General features: G+C 42.1%; 1 long non-coding RNA gene across 1 annotated transcript in view; it reads left to right on the top strand.

The window, feature by feature from the left end:
- Window positions 1–18,409, top strand: part of LOC138796787 (uncharacterized) — a 193,070-nt gene extending 174,661 nt beyond the window's left edge. Inside the window, exon 4 of the long non-coding RNA XR_011363819.1 lies at window positions 18,248–18,409. This is a non-coding gene — a long non-coding RNA (uncharacterized lncRNA). The remainder of the gene's footprint in view (window positions 1–18,247) is intronic.
- Window positions 18,410–20,434: the final 2,025 nt, after the last annotated feature.

Here is a 20,434-nt window from a genome sequence, read left to right on the forward strand (position 1 = left end):
GGGAAGGAATTTTTTCCCAGTGATGAGGCTACTGTCGTCTGGCTTACAAGGTTTTTTTTTGCCTTCCTCTGGATCAACACAGGTTGAATTTGATGGACACCTGTCATTTCCAACCTTATAAACTAATAATTGGCCTAATACCCCCAAATAAATTAGAATTGTCCATTTTTCCCAGCTAAATAGGTATGGGCGCCATTCCCATTAGAGGATGCCATGATGCAATTATTAACCATTTGTACTGCCAGGGCAGTAGAAACCCCCCACAAGTGACCCCATTCTGGAAACTACACCCCATAAGGAATCTAACAAGGGGGGCAGCGGGTATATGGCCCCCCTGGTGACGGCCACATTTGGGACGTGAAAATGAAAAAGAATTGTATTTTTTATTTTCACGGCACATGTTCTACACATGTGCCCGTCACCAGTGGGGTCCATATGCTCACTGCACCCCTCGTTAGATTCCTTATGGGGTGTAATTTCCAGAATGGGGTCACTTGTGGGGGGTTTCTACTGTCCTGGCAGCACAGGAGCTTTGTAATTGCGACATGGCCTCCATCCTCCATTCCAGCCTCTAAATGGCGCTCTGTCCCTTTGGTGGCTTGCCCTGTGCCCATATGGCACATTATGTCCACATGTGGGGTATTTTCGTACTCAGGGGAAATTACCCTAAACGTTTTGCATTTATTTTCTTTTTTAACCCCTTGGGGAAATGGAAAAAAAATCAAGGCTAGACCAACATTTAGTGTAAGTTTTTGGCTCCACCATCCCCAGGGAAAGCATTGTTTTGTCATTTAAGATGTGATGTTTGATGGAGTGCCCGGGGTGATATACATTCAGTAACATATGGGAAGCTTTTAGCTTATATTTAGAAAAAAAAATAAAAAATAGCAGCAAATCGGTAAATTAAATAGAGAAATTAGACACATTGTAATAAACACAGAAGTTTAGGAGAATAACTGGGTAAAATATCTATACTACTGGAAAGGTCAACAGTAATGCAGGGTCTATATATAGAACTTCCCTTCCACAATTACACAAAATGCAAGACATCAGCCCCAGAAATTGTCGTCATCATATATGTCCTGTGGGTGTCCCCAATGCTTAGTCACATTGCCCGCTGGTCTTTAAATAGGTATCAGGACCTTGCTAAGTATACTATATGTATGGAAATTATTTTACTCATATATTTTTCACTCTCAACAAAAGGCATTTGTTAAACCTTGAACAGATTTATGTCTCTAAGGGAATTTATCAGGTGTATATAGTATGCTGCTTGGAGCTGCAGTCACAGTTGGATAGTTGTATGGGTAAAAAAGTAAATGGCATCCTATCAGCTGATGATCAATCGGGGTGCATTTTAAAAAGGGTTGTATTGTATGAGGCAACGCCAATAAAGGGTATGTGGTATATCTATTTTCTGCTTAGCGCTATAGTCATGGTTGGATAGCTGTTAAGGGCATGAAAACAAAACTGTACCTTCCTGGAGCTAATAGTGGTTGCCAAACTTATGAAATTGTCTATTTATTACTCAAACAAGAGTCAAGGAGGCATGGTCAATCTCTTCAAGTGCCACAGCCTGGCACAGCTCCCTGGTTGATCTTACCATCCAGCCCTTTCTTGACAGGTGAACAGAGCTGCCCCTGCCTTCCAGCCTCATAAAAAGGCTTGAAGGTAGGGGCAACTGAGGAGGTGTGCCAGGCTGTCACGCTATATCACAGATATTGGTTAAACATGTCGGCTGCCACTAGGAAACATATAGGAGCTTTCTGCAATATGATAATAGATTGACCTCAAAGGGGGTTGTCTAATTTAGATAGTACAGTAGTATAGATAGTGGGAGAATGGGTAACCGATGTACTGACCTTCCAAGGTTTTATGTTAACTGAAATAATAAAAAAAAAGAAATAAAGAAAGGATTACACTAAGTACTTACTGTATTTGCTGCTGATGTTGCTGAGAAGCTAAAGTCAGGAGACATACAAGACATACAGCAGTAGGTATATGGGTATTTACACAAGGGAAAGCTTTTCTTAGCTTTATAGATGGTAAGAGATGAGAGGGAAGCCTTGATTTACCCTTCAGGAACAGAGTGTCTCACCTTTCAGGTACACAGTCCAGGCTTCATGGGCTCTTTCCCTCTTTCTGCTGTACATAACACATGCTAAGCCCCGCTACTACTTCCTGTGTTCTGTCTTAAACCCTCTGCTGCTACAGACAGAATTCCCTTAACCTCTTAAGGACCCATGACGTACTGGTACGTCATGGATCACTGTCACTTAAGGACCCATGACGTACCGGTACGCGGGTCTTTTAAGACGGCGCCGCGGACCGGCCGCATGCGATCGGGAGAGATGGCCTGCAGAAATACACTGCAGGCCATCTCTCCCTGTCGGCATGGGGGGTTGTTAACCCCCTCCATGCCGACGATCGCCACTATTGGCTTATCAGTTCAGATCAGCCAATAGCGGCGATCGGAACCTTTCCGGGCCATCGGTGACCCGATGACCCGGAAAAAATGGCGGTCGCTGTAAAAATGGCGGTCGGTTACTGTAAAAAGTAATGGTGGTCACGGTGCCACCGGCCCAATCGCCGTGAACGGCCGGCGGGTACCGGACGGCCGTTCACGGCGATCAAAGTCCCCAAAAGTTATAAATACCTGCTCCGGAGCAGGTATTTGTACATTACTAACCTGTCCCGGGGTTCTGATCGGCGTTTTCCGGGTTCACGGTGTCCTCGTCTTCTGGTCGGGTCTTCGGCTCCTTCCGTGACGTCCCGTTCGGCTTTTTTTCGGCTCCAGCGTCGGCTTTTTTCGGATCTTGCGCTCTGCTTCCCTCTAGCGGCTGATAAGTGTAATACACTTATCAGCAGCTATAGGGATGTTCAGTGTGTAATAAAGGTTTTTGGGTTTTTTTTCAATTTTTTTCTTTCTATTTTCCGCACCGCACCCTATCACCGCTGAGTGTTGATCAGCATCTAATCTAATCAGCATCTGCTAATCATCAACTCCTCCTTTTTGGCGTAGGGTGTTTTTTTCTATATCCTACTGCCACGGTCTGCTGATAAGTGCCGCACATAAGTGCAGCATTTATCAGCAACACCATTTTTGGCTTAGGTTTTTTTTTTTTATACTTACTGTAAAAAAAACACGTAAAAAACACTACATTACACCACACTACACTACATTGAATAAAGTTTGACACTACACCACTACATACCCCATATACCAATCCCTATATAAAAGTGGCCCCCGGCGTGTTTTCGGTATCGGACGCATACGCTATTATTGCCTCCAACACCGAAACAGCCAGTGAGGATGAATGGGGGGATCCTTCGTTCCTCCATTCATCCTCATCCTCCAATGACGTATCTGGGGGTAGCGTAGCGTACGCTGCCTCCCAGACACGTCTTTTCCGCCAGTACCGTCCCAATAAGAGATGACGGTATGGCGTGAAATTCTACTAACTCTGTGAGAGTACCTCAGGGTACACTTAAAGATTTAGGGTACGTGCACACTGCGCAATGGCGAAGGATAACCCTTTGTGCATTCCACTGCTGGCACTGCTGCAGACTGATGCAGGCGAGTGTCTCCACCCGTGTCATACACTCCATGTTATGCATGGGCGGATTCCATCGTCAGTCCAAAGAATGAATACTTTGGACGGAGAGCGGAATCCGCCCGTGCATAGAATGGAATCTATGACACAGACGGAGACGCACGCCTGCATCAGTCCGCTGGTGGGTGCCAGCTGCGGAATGCACAAAGGGTTATCCTTCGCCATTCCGCTGTGTGCACGTACCCTTAGAGTGTATGAAGGAAGGGACACCCGAATCCTGCATACCCCCTCCCATCCTCAGAGTTAGTGGGGAGATCATTCGGGAACTGATCTTCCCACTGCTGTATAAAGGATACCACCCGTACGGGGATAACTTTTATACCAGCACCCTCTCTTCCGGTCCCTCGAGCCCGAGCTACTGTAGCTTGCGGCACGATCCGAAAATATCAGAAGTAGTAATAGAGCCCTAGTATTTAGCAGCCATGGAGCGGACCCAGCACTTCTGGATATGAAGGACCCCGTATTGCACCAGGGCAACATTTTCAAGGTGATGTCCCCCACACTGAAGAACGGGAGACCCCAGAAGAAGTGCAGAGTGTGGCGTAACAGGGGGATCAGGAAGGACACCATTTTCCAGTGTGACGCCTGTCCTGATCACCCCGGCCTCTGCATACTGGATCGCTTCAAGGCGTACCACACGTCATTGGGGTTCTACATTATCTAAATTCTCTCCCTTATTCCTATTTCAGGGGTCACGTTGATCCGGGGATTATTCTGATGACCATTATGGAGTCGGGAAGGAATTTTTTCCCAGTGATGAGGCTACTGTCGTCTGGCTTACAAGGTTTTTTTTTGCCTTCCTCTGGATCAACACAGGTTGAATTTGATGGACACCTGTCATTTCCAACCTTATAAACTAATAATTGGCCTAATACCCCCAAATAAATTAGAATTGTCCATTTTTCCCAGCTAAATAGGTATGGGCGCCATTCCCATTAGAGGATGCCATGATGCAATTATTAACCATTTGTACTGCCAGGGCAGTAGAAACCCCCCACAAGTGACCCCATTCTGGAAACTACACCCCATAAGGAATCTAACAAGGGGGGCAGCGGGTATATGGCCCCCCTGGTGACGGCCACATTTGGGACGTGAAAATGAAAAAGAATTGTATTTTTTATTTTCACGGCACATGTTCTACACATGTGCCCGTCACCAGTGGGGTCCATATGCTCACTGCACCCCTCGTTAGATTCCTTATGGGGTGTAATTTCCAGAATGGGGTCACTTGTGGGGGGTTTCTACTGTCCTGGCAGCACAGGAGCTTTGTAATTGCGACATGGCCTCCATCCTCCATTCCAGCCTCTAAATGGCGCTCTGTCCCTTTGGTGGCTTGCCCTGTGCCCATATGGCACATTATGTCCACATGTGGGGTATTTTCGTACTCAGGGGAAATTACCCTAAACGTTTTGCATTTATTTTCTTTTTTAACCCCTTGGGGAAATGGAAAAAAAATCAAGGCTAGACCAACATTTAGTGTAAGTTTTTTAAAATTTTTTACTCTAAATCATTGATCTTGTCATGATTCTTTCATTTTCACAAGGGGCTAAAAGATAAAAAAAAAAATGTGTAGGGCAATTTCCCCTGAGTACAGAAATACCCCACATGTGGACATAAAGCGCCATGCGTGTGCAGGGTAAGCCTCCAAAGGGAAGGAGCGCCATTTGGTTTTTTGAGGCTGGATTTGGCTGGAATGGATTTCGAGGGGCCATGTTGCATTTAAAAGGCCCCTGTGTTGCCAAGACAGTTGAAACCCCCCACAAGTGACCCCATTATGGAAACTACACCCCTCAAGGAATGTAACAAGGGGTGGAGTGAGCATATGGACCCCACTGGTGATGGGCACAAATGTGGAACAATGTGGCGTGAAAGTGAAATATTACATTTTTTACAATATAATGTTGGTCTAGCCTTGAATTTATCATTTTCACAAGGGGTTAAAAGAAAAAACACACAAAATGTGTAGAGCAATTTCCCCTCGAGTCCGTAAATACCCCACATGTGGACATAAAGCGCCATGTGGGTGCAGGGCAAGCCTCCAAAGGGAAGGAGTGCCATTTGGATTTTGGAGGTTGGATTTAGCTAGAATGGATGATGAACGCCATGTCGCATTTACAGAGCCCTTGTGCTGTCAAGACAGTGGAAACCCCCCACAAGTGACCCCATTCTGGAAACTACACCCCTCAATAAATCTAACAAGAGGTGCAATGAGGATATGGACCCCTTGATGACGGGCACATTTGTGCCGTGAAAGTGAAAAAAGGAAATTTTTTACTTTCACGTCACATTGTTCCACATTTGTGCCCGTCACCAGTGGGGTCCATATGCTCACTGCACCCCTTGTTAGATTCCTTGAGGGGTGTAGTTTCCAGAATGGGGTCCCTTGTGGGGGGTTTCCAGTGTTTTGGCAGCACGAGGGCTCTTTAAATGCGACGTGGCCCTTGAAATCTATTCCAGTGAAATCCAGCTTCCAAAAGCCAATTGGCGCTCCTTCCCTTTGGAGGCTCATCCTGCGCCCGCTTGGCACTTTATGTCCACATGTGGGGTATTTCCGTACTCGGGAGAAACTGCGCTACATGTTTTGTGTTTTTTTTCCCTTTTATCCCTTTGTGAAAATGAAAAATTGAAGGCTAGACCAACTTTTTAGTGTAAAAAATACTTTTGTCTTTTTTCGCGCCACATTGTTCGGAAAATCTGTGAAGCACCTGTGGGGTCCAAATGCTCACCGCACCCCTTGTTACATTCCTTGAGGGGTGTAGTTTTCTAAATAGTGTCCCTTTAGGGGTGTTTTTTAGGTTTTGGCACCCCAGAGCCTCTGCCAACCTTAAGTGGTACAGTCAGAAATGACCAAATATAACGGAGCCATTGAAATGCGCTAGGCGCTCCTTTATACTGTATCTGAGGCTTGTGGTTGCGTCAAATAGCGCAATAGGGCCACATATGGGGTATTTCCATAAACTGCAGAAAGTGGCAATAAATATTGGGGTGCATTTCTCTAGTAATAGGTTCATAATTATGAAAAATATTGGATTACAATAAAATCACTGCACAGAAAATTAAAATTTTCAAATTTCTGCTTTTATTTCTGTGACTCCCCTAAAGGGTTAAAAAACTTTCTGGATGTGCTTTTGCAGAGTTTGGGGGGTTCAGTTTCTGAAATGGGGTGCTTTGTGGGGCTTTCTAACACACAGTCCCCTCAAATACACTTGCAACCTGAACAGGTCCCTAAAAGTATCTGATTTTGAAATTTTACAGAAAATTTGCTGCTAATGTTTTACGCTTTCTATTGTCTAAAAAAAATGAAAGATAGTTTAATAAATGTCGCCAACATAAAGTAGACATGTTGCTAATGCTATTTAATATATAATTTATGTGGTATAACCATTTTCTGTATAAGCAGAAAAGTTTTAAAGTTGGAAAAAGGCATTTTTTCACAATTTTTCACGCTATTTTGGGTTTTTTCATAAAGATTCGTTATAAGTATCGACTCCAATTTACTAGAAATGTGAAGTACAATATGTCACGAGAAAACAATCTCAGAATCAGCCGGATAGGTAAAAGCATCCCGAAGTTATTAATGAATAAAGTGACACAGGTCATATTCATAAAATTTGCTCCGGTCCTTAAGGCCATTTCAGGCCCGGTCCTTAAGGGGTTAACAACAGGCAATGGATGGCAGATTGCAGACAAGTGAGACACCTAGTGGCCAAGAAATTAGAGCTGTTTTCTGGGGTAATTAGTCATTATTGGGAAATAAAGTGACCTACAAATATGATAGGAATCACATCCATCAGGCTATCACATGGAAGGAAGTTGCTTAAAACGGCTATGACTGTTAATTTTCACTGTGATGATGCAGCAGTAAAACCGGACACTTACTGACAGTTTTCTCTACAGAATACAGCTCATCACTTGAAGTCCATAACTCAAGTAAGGACTGAGAATTCCTTTAACAATAACACAGTAAGCTCGTAAGCTTCCCCTTATGGTGACAAGTAGATAGAATTTGCTCTCTTAACTCTATATCTATACAGAGGGTAGAAGATATATAATCAAATAGATATAAGCAAAATTTCCAACCAGTCATCAATATGCGGATAAAAGGGGGGCATTTACATTATGATTCAAAAATGAAGATGCCATATTGCCCAAACCCCTGGATATAGCTTTACTGTTCCTAAAAGAAAAACTTTGGGAATGCATTTGCTAAATTCGCTTGAAGGAATCCTTTTCAGTAGTCTGGGAAGCTGGGTGAAGTTTGCCATTCACTTGGTCAGAATTCTTGTCAGGTTTTTGCTGCTATACATAGTGTTACAATCCATCAAAATCTCAATCTTTATATTGCCAGCAAAACTCCTTCTACTAGGCAACGTCTTCTAGTTATCCTTGGCCTAGTTAGTGCTGTAACAGATTGCCAATAACTGGGGAGCAGGCGTATAAAATCAGGCCAGCAGTGGCACTGAGTAAAAGATTTACAAGGCAAATAATGAACAGAAGTAGCATCGCATTGAGAAGCTTTGAAACTGATATTATGTCTCGACTGTGGAATTGGCAGGAAGGAGATATATATCACTCTATATCACATTTATTCTGCGTTACATCCACACAGTGTTATCATGGTTTATGTTATCTCATTAAGTAGCAGCTTTTATTAAATCAGGTTTAGTCTTTAATTCATAGGGATATGAGCGACACATCTGCAGACTGGAGGATACTCAATGTTCCCTTACTTGTCCTTTATGTCAGGTCTCTCAGCCTCTTGTAATAAAAAGTCAAAAGGAATTTGACATCTAGATTGATGCTTTAGCTTTTTTTTAGTAATCCATCTTGAACCAAAAGTGAGGACCAGAATGCTCAGTTTGTGCTCATAAAAAACCAGATTATTTTTGTCCAGCATAGAGTGTTCCTGTGGCTATTGACTTCAGTGAAGGGGCAAAGTCAAAAAAATTTGGTTTTAAGGCAAAGATACAAGATTCTTTACCTAAAAGTTTTCAAGTTATCTATAGAACTGCTCTGACATAACTGAATTGATGGCCTCCTCTTATGTTGACTAGTCATGAGACTGCTAAATTAAAGCCTCGAATATCCTATGCCCATACTGTACAAAGGAATACATCACAAATGGTCCATGTTTCTAAATTGTATCCTTTTATTACCATATGAGGTTAGGCAAGGTAGGGTAAAAGGAGTAACGGATACAAAATGCTTCCAGGAGAAATGACAATGTAAAGGGGTATTCCAGCCATAAAGATTTACTAGACTGTGATGGGTTATTATCATTAAATCCATCATTCCATAAGCCTCATACTCAACTGATTCTTCATTTAAACAAGGTCCCACTTTTAGTTCAGTCCCCTAGCTAATGCAGATCTGCAATTTCCTTCATGCCTGGACAGCCAAAGCTTCTTGCGGTTGGTCTCAATTTTTTTTCTCTATCCAGGGGATAGGTGATCATTGGCTAATGTATAGTGTTAAAGGGTTTTTCTCTTTATGGCACATGCTGTAAATGTCTAATGGAGAAGTAGAACCTGCCTATATCTCAAGATCGAGGATCCCTTACCACCTCTAGTCCTGCATGCTTCCATCAGAAGTGGTTGGGTAGCAGAAAATAGCTGCCATAAAGCTATTTATGGAATCCCCATAAATGTCAATGGAAGTTATGCAAAAAGGCTAAAACAACTGGCTCAAGTAGCCAAAACAAATCTGGATAGAATGGAAAGTTATGGATCTTAACACAACTGTGGTTCCAAGAGCTATGGAGGAATGTATCATTTATATAAAATCGGTGATCTAAAGCGCTGTGGCTGGTTTGGGGTTGATATATTTTATGTAACAATGTATTTGTGTATCCTGCAGGGGAAGGTAAAATAATGTAGGGGCTAGCGAAGCCAGATGAATACTTAATGTGTATGTGTAGTGTTGTTTTAATCACAGTAGTAACAATTATGCTGATATTGCACATAGCTATGCACAGATATACTGGTGATTTTAGTATTGCGGTAATGTCCTACCTGTTATTCACCAGTGTTCTCAAGTTCATCTTGTAGGGTGTAGACAGGAGGAAAAAAAAAAAAGAAAAGATCTCTGACGAAGGCGACCGCAAGTTCGCTGAAACGTGTTAGATGTCTTTTTGCCATACATCGGCTTCCGTATCCACTACAGTGACGTCACTCATATGTGGACTCCTTTGATCTCACTCCACCGCGTCGGGCGTTAGGTAGCAGCAGAGCCACCGGCCGGGGCTCGCTCCCAACCCCGATAACCAGAACTTTGTTTTCCTCCTGTCTACACCCTACAAGATGAACTTGAGAACACTGGTGAATAACAGGTAGGACGTTACCGCAATACTAAAATCACCAGTATATCTGTGCATAGCTACGTGCAATATCAGCATAATTGTTACTACTGTGATTAAAACAACACTACATATACACATTAAGTATTCATCTGGCTTCGCTAGCCCCTACATTATTTTACCTTCCCCTGCAGGATACACAAATACATTGTTACATAAAATATATCAACCCCAAACCAGCCACAGCGCTTTAGATCACCGATTTTATATATTTGTTTTCTACACCACTACAGAGGACACGGAATCCTCGAGATCTATTTAGCAGCACGGTGGCCAGGTATCTGCAGTGCAGCGCCGATTAGTGTATACCTCCACGAAGTATACACTCATTGTATTATCGGAATGTATCATTTGTTTCCTGGTCTATGAGAGTCAACATACTTGTTTAGCCACCTGACTGTCCATGTCTATAAGGAGATCACTGACGGTAACCTCCATCTAAAACAACTATTATCATACTATTTGGTTTAGGGGAATAGATGCAGCCATATGATGAAGGAATAACTAAGCGTAAAGAGGATGGCAGACAATACTGTATACCATGAGTACTGTGTGTCAGTAGGAGTACTGAGTAGAGATGAACGAACCGGTTCGGATTTCCCAAAAATCTGAGTCCGATCGGATTCGGATTTTTGGAAATCTGCTCCTATTTTTTTTTTTTCTTGCTTTCTAAAATGGCAGCCGCCATTCTAGAAAGCAGGAAGTGTTCCGGGCGAAAAAGTGCTTTCCCATGATGCCCGGAACATATCCAATCAGCAGGGATCTTGTACTAGCCCACCCCCTGTGTGACGTCGGTATTGCTTTAAAAGGAGCGGTCACATGACTGCACCACGCAGTGTGTAGAGGAAGAGAGAGAGAGAGGAAGCAAGCTGCTACCCAATTTCTATACTTGGACCCTTCTGATTAATAGTGTGTACTAGAAAATGTACCCGGCGCTGCCCGGGTATAAAGTGTCAGTGTGTTAATTAGATTTGTTCTAAGGTGCCCAGGAGGCCAAGCTAAAGGTATTGTTTCATCTGAGTTAATCAGTGGAATTAGTGTATACCTGTAGTGCATAGTTGGAGGGGTTCTGTATACCCACAATGTATAGTTTTTAGGGGTCTCGCATATCTGTAGTGCATAGTTGGGGGGCTGTATACCTATAGTGTATAGTTGAGGGAGGTCCTGTATACCTGCAGTGTACAGTTGGTGAAGGTCCTGTATACCTGTACTGTATAGTTTGGGGGTCCTGTATACCTGTAGTATATAGTTGGTGCTGTATACCTGTAATGTATAGTTGGTGGAGGTCTTGTATACCTGTAGTTTATAGTTTGAGGGTCCTGGATACCTGTAGTGTATAATTGGTGGAGGTCTTGTATACCTGTAGTATATAGTTTGAGGGTCCTGTATAACTATAGTATAGAGTTGGTGGAGGTCCTGTATACCTGTAGTGTATAGTTTGGGGTCCTATATACCTGTAGTATATAGCTGGTGGAGTTCCTGTACACCTGTAGTATATTTGGGGTCCTGTATACTTGTAGTATAGAGTTGGTGAAGGTGCTGTATACCTGTATTATAGAGTTGGTGTAGGTCCTGTATACCTGTAGTGTATGGTTTTGAGGTCCTGTATACCTGTAGTGTATAGTTTGGGGTCCTATATACCTGTAGTATATAGTTGGTGGAGTTCCTGTATACCTGTAGTGTATAGTTTTGGGGTCCTGTATACCTGTAGTGTATAGTTTGGGGTCCTGTATACCTGTAGTATATAGTTGGTGGAGGTCCTGTATACCTGAAGTATATAGTTGGTGGAGGTCCTGTATACCTGTAGTATATAGTTTTGGGGTCCTGTGTACCTGTAGTGTAAAGTTTGGGGTCCTGTATACCTGTAGTATATAGTTTTGTGGAGGTCCCGTGCACTTGTAGTGTATAGTTTTGGGGTCCTGTATACCTGTAGTGTCCTGTATACCTGCAGGGTTGTATTTACCCGTATGGCAGTGTTATTCAGTCACAGTGTGTCGGTATTGGTCATGTCTGGTATGGGGGTGTTATCCAGTCACAGTATGGCGGTATTGGTCAGGTCTGGTGTGGCGGTGTTATCCAGTCACGGTATGGTGCTATTGGTCAGGTCTGGTATAGCGGTGTTATCCAGTCACAGTATGGCAGTATTGGTCAGGTCTGATATGATGGTGTTACCCAGTCACAGTTTGCCGGTATTGGTCAGGTCTGGTATGGCAGTGTTATCCAGTCACAGTATGGCGGTATTGATCAGGTCTGGTATGACAGTGTTATCCAGCACAGTATGGCGGTATTGGTCAGGTCTGGTATGACAGTGTTATCCAGTCACAGTATGGCGGTATTGGTCAGGTCTGGTATGGTAGTGTTATCCAGTCACAGTATGGCGGTATTGGTCAGGTCTGGCGTGGCAGTGTTATCCAGTCACAGTATGGCGGTATTGGTCAGGTCTGGTGTGGCGGTGTTACCCAGTCACAGTATGGCGGTATTGGTCAGGTCTGGTATGGAGGTGTTATCTAGTCACAGTATGGCGGTATTGGTCAGGTCTGGCAGTGTTATCCAGTCACAGTATGGCGGTATTGGTCAGGTCTGGTATGACAGTGTTATCCAGCACAGTATGGCGGTATTGGTCAGGTCTGGTGTAGCAGTGTTACCCAGTCACAGTTTGGTATACCTGTTGTGCCCTGTATATACATGTACTGTATAGATGGAGTAGGGGGTCCTGTATATACATGTACTGTATAGATGGAGTAGGGGGTCCTGTATATACATGTACTGTATAGATGGAGTAGGGGGTCCTGTATATACATGTACTGTATAGATGGAGTAGGGGGTCCTGTATATAAATGTACTGTATAGATCGAGTAGGGGTCTTGTATATACATGTACTGTATAGATGGAGTAGGGGGCCCTGTATATACATGTACTGTATAGATGGAGTAGGGGCTCTGTATATACATGTACTGTATAAATGGAGTAGGGGGTCCTGTATACATGTACTGTATAGATGGAGTAGGGGGTCCTGTATATACATGTACTGTATAGATGGAGTAGGGGGTCCTGTATAAATGTACTGTATAGATGGAGTAGGGGGCCCTGTATATACATGTACTGTATAGATGGAGTAGGGGCTCCTGTATATACATGTACTGTATAGATGGAGTAGGGGGTCCTGTATATACATGTACTGTATAGATGGAGTAGGGGGTCCTGTATATACATGTACTGTATAGATGGAGTAGGGGGTCCTGTATATACATGTACTGTATAGATGGAGTAGGGGGTCCTGTAAATACATGTACTGTATAGATGGAGTAGGGGGTCCTGTATATACATGTACTGTATGGATGGAGTAGGGGGTCCTGTATATACATGTACTGTATAGATGGAGTAGGGGGTCCTGTATATACATGTACCGTATAGATGGAGTAGGGGGCCCTGTATATACATGTACTGTATAGATGGAGTAGGGGGCCCTGTATATACATGTACTGTATAGATGGAGTAGGGGGTCCTGTATATACATGTACTGTATAGATGGAGTAGGGGGTCCTGTATATACATGTACTGTAGAGATGGAGTAGGGGGTCCTGTATATACATGTACTGTAGAGATGGAGTAGGGGGTCCTGTATATACATGTACTGTATAGCTGGAGTAGGGGGTCCTGTATATACATGTACTGTATAGATGGAGTAGGGGGTCCTGTATATACTTGTACTGTATGGATGGAGTAGGGGTTCCTGTATATACATGTACTGTATAGATGGAGTAGGGGGTCCTGTATATACATGTACTGTATAGATGGAGTAGGGGGTCTACCAGTTATTACTGTGGATGTTGTGAGGTAGCTTCCCTAGCAACCATTGCTCCCTGTGACACTGAAAGCAGTAATCCTATTGGTTGCTAAGGCTCCAACTGCCGTGTCTGCTGCAGCTAATTATATCACCTGTGTTTGCAGTGAGGAGATTTTCCAATTCATCTCTATGGGGCGCCGCTCTTTCCCCTCCCCCTCCCCTCCTGTACATCTGGCGGGGACGGGACCTTCGCAATAACCTTCCCGGGCACCCAATGTATCTGTGTGCCAAATTTGGGGTCAAACGGTTCAGGCGTTTGGAAGTCTATAGAGGACAGACAGACAGACAGAAGGACAGACAGACAGACAGACTTTGATTTTTATGATATAGATATCACATCCGTCTTATCCTGAGAGACAAAAATACCTGGTGCAAGTGCTCCTGCCTGTCCTCCATGTTGGCTACTGCTGCTCCTGCCTGCCCTCCATGTTGGCTACTGCTGCTCCTGCCTGTCCTTCATGTTGGCTACTGCTGCTCCTGCCTGGCCTCCATGTTGGCTACTGCTGCTCCTGCCTGTCCTCCATGTTGGCTACTGCTGCTCCTGTCTGGCCTCCATGTTGACTACTGCTGTTCCTGTACTGGCCTCAAACGACTATTGCTGAACCTCCACTGGCCTCCAATGACTACTGCTGCTCCTGCATAGACCCTGTAATGGTGAGTATTGAAGTCTAGAAAAAAAAAATGACTTTGAGATATCGAAAATATAATGATGTTACTGACATGTAGAGCCCTATATTCAACCAAATACACTACCCCCGTATCATATAGATGCTATGAAATCCGAAGAAATCCGAAATTCAGTAGGACCGAACTTTCCGAAAAAATCCGAAAGTCCAAACGTACCGAACTTTTGAAAAGTTTGCTCATCTCTAGTACTGAGGAAGCACCAGTAAGCCACTGTAACTTGGCCAGGGTGATTAGAAACAAACTAAATCTTTACCCTGTGTGAAGGAAAGCCCTTTTACAACTCTAGTAAGTTGCCAATTTTTATCAGGATTTTTGTCTAGTAGTACAATCTATTCTATATGACTACAAATAACACGTCATATAACAAATACCATACTTAAGGCACTTAGATGTGAAATGACAGTGAGTTCCAGCCAGATTATTTCCATGGCAAACCTTTCTGTTATTTGGCTATGTTGCCCTATCCTTTATTAGTCCATAATTGTCCCTATTGAGCATGCTGATCTCCAGCCCATAACATTGCTTTGTGTTGGGAAATCAAGGCCGTGATTATCTTGCAAAGTCTGATAGAAATCAAAGTAAAAGGCAATCTATGGGAGTTATTTCAATGTACACAGAGTGCTCCTCCTCCCTATTTTACTTTCCACATATAATCGCACTGAAGAATCATACAATATTACTTATCAGGCGCAGAACAGGCTGTATTTATCGAGATAAACCAGCAGCTTTACAGGCAAAAAATAAATCATGTTATTACTTACTGGAATATGACACGTTAAACAGCTCTTCTGGTTGTCATGTTAAATAAAATAAGAACATGCTAGAAATATTCTTAGCTTTCTGATTTTCAAAAATGATTTTTAAAATATCAATTTACGACAACACAATGAGATGACACAATTGATAGTCTTAGAAAAACACTATTCATTAGGACTACTAATAAGGCCTAGAGACTTTACCGTGGTGAAGAATATCAATCTTCATCTGAACCTTTCCTTTTTCTTTTCAACAACAAAGCCCAAAAGGTCAAATTGACTCTCTGTGGGTTGAATTAATGACTAATGTACTGACAACCTTTATACTTCATTTAAAGCTGTTATACCTGGGAGATCACATAATGGAAAAGTCAAAGTAGTAATTTGCATGTCCCCGCCCACAGTCTCTAATTCTAATTGAAATACTGTGCACTATATTATGGTATAAATAAAGAGATGAACTATTCCCATCAAATTTGGCCTTGGGGCTTTCATTGTGGTTTCTGTTGTATTGTAGAAAGAATTAGATGTACCAAGGCTAGAAATACATTATTTTAAAGTAATTTACATGTAATGATTTTGTTCAATGAAGAAAATAAAGATACCATCATATGAACTTGGTGATTGCGGTCATTAAAGGGATTGCTTGGCTATCAGCCAATAAAAGAAAGAGCTGGGAACAGCATAGACCCAGGAGGGGTTTTGTGTGCGTTGCAAAGACTTTGCTATAAGATGAGGTAAGACGAGTTGTTAAAAGGTGTGTCTTTTGATGCTACTGTTTAGTTATGCAAAGTCCTCATGTGGAGTCAAAATGTTGATATTAGCCTATGTTGGGTAAGTGGGCCTTAAAGCTCTTTTACACAAGCCAATTATTGTCAATGAGCGTTCCTAGAAACGCTCGTTCAGCCCATGTAAAAATGCCAGCGATCAGCTGATGAACAGGAAATTGATCGCATTGTGCAGCAGTAAAATCTACAGAGGGGACATCATAACAAACAAGTGATTCCACTGTTTTCTTAACCCTAATAGTCACCCACATCACTTCCTGCCTTGACTGCTGGAACACATCTCTTTGTGGTCCACCATGTAACATTCGTGCTTCCCTGTGATCCATCCTCTACTATTGCGACCCACTGCCCTGTATATAAATAGAGATAACATATGGGGAGGATCCCAGCTAGCCCTCTCCATACATCTAAGACCTAAGCTCCTATAAATACAGTATGCTGTTATTTTTGCTTGCTTTGATGATGTCCACTTGGACTATGGTTCGCACACTTACTTTCTTTTGAACTTATTTTAAAGTTTTTCAAACTCCCGCTGATAGCAATACTAGTTTTCTGTATCTGCCATTGGTTACAAAGTGGTAATGGTTACATGAATATAAAGTATTTTTCATACTAATAAAATAAACACTAAGCCCATATCATACACTACATACAGCATCCACCATCACACTGTTCTCCTTGAGAAACATTCATGCTGAAGGAAGATCACATAAGATGCTGTCTTCATGGAAGGCTGAGCCGCATTTGGTTAATTTCTCTGATTCAGTGGGTGCAGGCAGAGATCCTTAAATATCAAGTGATCACTGCACGCTACAATTACTTATCTATGTTTAGAATAAGATACCGTAAGGGCTGACAGCTTTAAAAAAAAAAATCAAATGCAAACACATGTTAACAGTAATAGTCATCTCCACTACAGAAACATTACTGCTGCTATTCTGCTTATAAGGGCAGTAAACTTTATTATTTTTTTTCTTTATGTGAAGGCTACTTTAAGAAATTGTTTATTTTCAGATAAACTGTATATTTTGAGTACTGTACTGTACATATTATGCACCTTGTGGTCCATAGTATAATTGGGTGGCCCTGGCATGCCCTCCCGGAGTAGCTGGGCTACGGGAATGATAGTTTTCTGGTTGACAGCTTACAGAAGTTGCCAGCATCCAAAAGAAATGTGTGTTACTAATATGCTGAAAACCTATACATAGAAAGTACTTGAAAGATAAGGATCAAGATTTTCTACCGAAGAGTGCACCGGTTGGCTGCCGCAAGTAATAGTGCCTGAGTGGAATCTGTGTAGTAGGACTCTTAAGTTTGAAACAGGGCCCCAAAGGTACAAAGGTGGCAGAACAGTACCACACAGCCAAGCCAGAGTTTTGTCATGGACATAAATTCATTGAGCTGGCATCTGAAAGTGTCTTGTCGAAAGAGCTTGGGTGGGTAGCGTGAACAACCAGATCTGGATGAAGTCTTGCTATGGTAGTATGCATTGTGTAGACGACCGATAATTGCATATAGAATGGTTGGTACTGTGTGACAGATAAGCCCCAGGAGGAATTGTATCAGGGTCAACATAGACTATATGAGAATTCAGGATGGAGTGATTAACTGAGAGAACAGCAGAAAGGACTGTCCATTACTATATAGCATGCTGCTGACAACTTGGGGACATCACAAGGTAGGCTTCAGTAGTGGGCGTGCTTTACAGCGACAGTCCAATTCTGCTGGTCTCTCAATCCACTACTATGGTGTGAAGTCTTGTGTAGTTACACCAAGGCAGCATGGACCAAGGCAGGACGGAGAACACAAAGGCCAATAAGCCTCACCTCCATGACGCTGTCCAGCACAAATACAGGCACACTTTTCAATAAAAAGAGGACAAAATAAATGCAACATATTTTATTATAAAATACACAATGGGGCCAGAATTGGAAGATGCCTAAGAGATGGTGTTACATAAAACATTTAAATCACCATTGTGGAAAAAAAAAGAAGAAAAATAATAATGTTCTATTTAACTTTTTAGATTCTGTGAGCGTTCTTAAAGGGTAACCCACAAACCGCCCCTTATAATCTCACTGTTAATAATGATAAATTCAAGACGTTGCAAACAAATAAAAACAAAACCTATATATGATCAAATGCAAATTGTAGAGAAAGCCCATTATCTAATCTTATGTCACTTTGTGTCTTGATTGCAGAGTCATCACGGAGAATTATCCTATGAAGACAGCATGAGTGTACTGACGAGATATTTTACCCCTTGGAGCTAATTGGATCATCACTAATTGTCCTAAGCAATTGAAAGACACAACTGTAGAAAAATCGTACAGTTCTGTTCCTTACTAGCTGCAAAAAAAAATAAAAAAAATTAATAAAAATACTGTGCGTGTACAAGCTTCCGCTGCTGGAAATTGTCAGGTTAAATCTCAGTATTTATTGCGATCGGTAACAAGGATCTGTTATGACATTGTGTGTCTAGCTGAATGATTCTTTTTTTCTGAACGCTACAGACTTTTTATGCTGTTGTAACTGGGTGATAACTATAGAGAGTTTGCTGTTCTATTTGTTCACACATTCACCTTGAAAACATAGGAGATTTATGAAACTTCCACCCATGGTGCATGACACTAAGAAGGCATAGATACTCGCCATCTCTGTGGTGTATGCTTCTGTAACCCCCACTCGCCTAATGGGTGGGTTGGGTGGGGGGCGCAGCAAGGCAAGGAGGAGGCATGGCCTCCTCCAATGCCCGATTTATCATGATGAAGGATGGCATAAATCTACACCTGCTCAGGAGTTCTGAATGTGGAAACAGCCTGAAGCAAATGTTTTAGAAGGCCAGGGTCACATGTCAGTCCTCTGTGTGCATTTTACAACAGAACAAAAAAATAAATAAATTGCAATATGTGTCATGTTGGTTTCAATGGAAATGACCTTACTGTGCATATGTATTTTTTTTTTTTCAGTTTGTATGTCACATAAGTTCATACCATTTATTCTATGCATATTCCTTGCAGAAAGTGCAATGGATATTTCTGCCATGTGTAGCTCAAAAATGCACTGTGGCAGACATTGAGAACCCCTGTTACACATTTTACACTGGGACCCAAGAAATTCAGAGTATGCCATTAACCCCTTGCTGCAAAAGCAGGTAGTTCCTGTATCATGGCGTTCCTGGAACAAATTCCCGGAATATACGTGCTTCTTAGAGAGTGATGATAGCAGCCAGATCCTTAATGACAGACCACACTCCTGTCTCTGCCCGATCATGACCCCCGCCGTGTGTTTGCAGGGGTCCCAATAGGTTTGTGTGACTGCTGGAGGACTTATACTTACAATATTGCAATCTTACAATAGAATCTGACTGAGGCCGAATCTATTGCTGATCTTACCTATCAATGCTATGCTATGGCTGATGATTGCATGTAATAGTCCCCTAAGGGGGGTTAAAAAATGTAAAAATAAAAATAAAAAAACTTAAAAAAAATGACATAGCCTCCTCCCAATAAAAGTTTAAATTGCCCCTCTTTCCTATTTTAAAAATAAAACACATAAAAATAAATAAACATATATATTAAAGCATGTGTAATTGTCTAATCTAGTAAAATATTATTATTTATTTATAAAGCGCCCTTAATTCTAGAGCACTATACAAGCCAATGGAGGGGGGGGGGAACAGAATGCTACAAGATCAAAGACACATTAAATAAAGCTAAATGGCAGACCGCCACATCGGGAAAGAGGACCCTGCCTGCGAGGGCTTACAATCTATAAAATAAAATATAACAATAGTGTTCCCTTGTGGTGAATGGCGTAAATGAAAAGACTGAACATTTTTTGTCACGTTATTTATCAGAAATTTCTTTTTTATAAAAACCCGTCAAACATTCCAATCTACACAAATAGGATATTAATAAAATTAGAGATTGTGGCACAAAAAAAATTACGCTTCAAAAGCCCTGCAGGAGAAACAATAAAAGTGCATTGGTTTTTAGAAGACAAAAAACAAAAATGCAAAAATAAAAACTGGCCTGGTCATGTATATGTATGTACACACACACACACACACACACACACACACACACACCTGGGGTTAATAAAAATAGAACCTCTATGACAAAGCTGCATTGACTATTCCACATAAGTGCTCTACAGGGTTACAAAAAAATCTGCTATCACAGTTACTGATGACCATTCAGCTCCTGTTACATGGTTAGGCTATGTTCACACAACATATATTTTCGTATTATTTTTTGATTATTACAATAATATACGTTGCATTGTTGTCTAAGGGATCCCGGCTGGAGCGTCTACACATAGTATACGCTCCGGCCGGGATCCCTAGCGGCACCAAAAAGAACTGACACGTCAGTTTTCTGCGGCTG

Source organism: Dendropsophus ebraccatus, chromosome 7, assembly GCF_027789765.1.
Source record: "Dendropsophus ebraccatus isolate aDenEbr1 chromosome 7, aDenEbr1.pat, whole genome shotgun sequence".
Taxonomy (NCBI): Eukaryota; Metazoa; Chordata; class Amphibia; order Anura; family Hylidae; genus Dendropsophus; species Dendropsophus ebraccatus.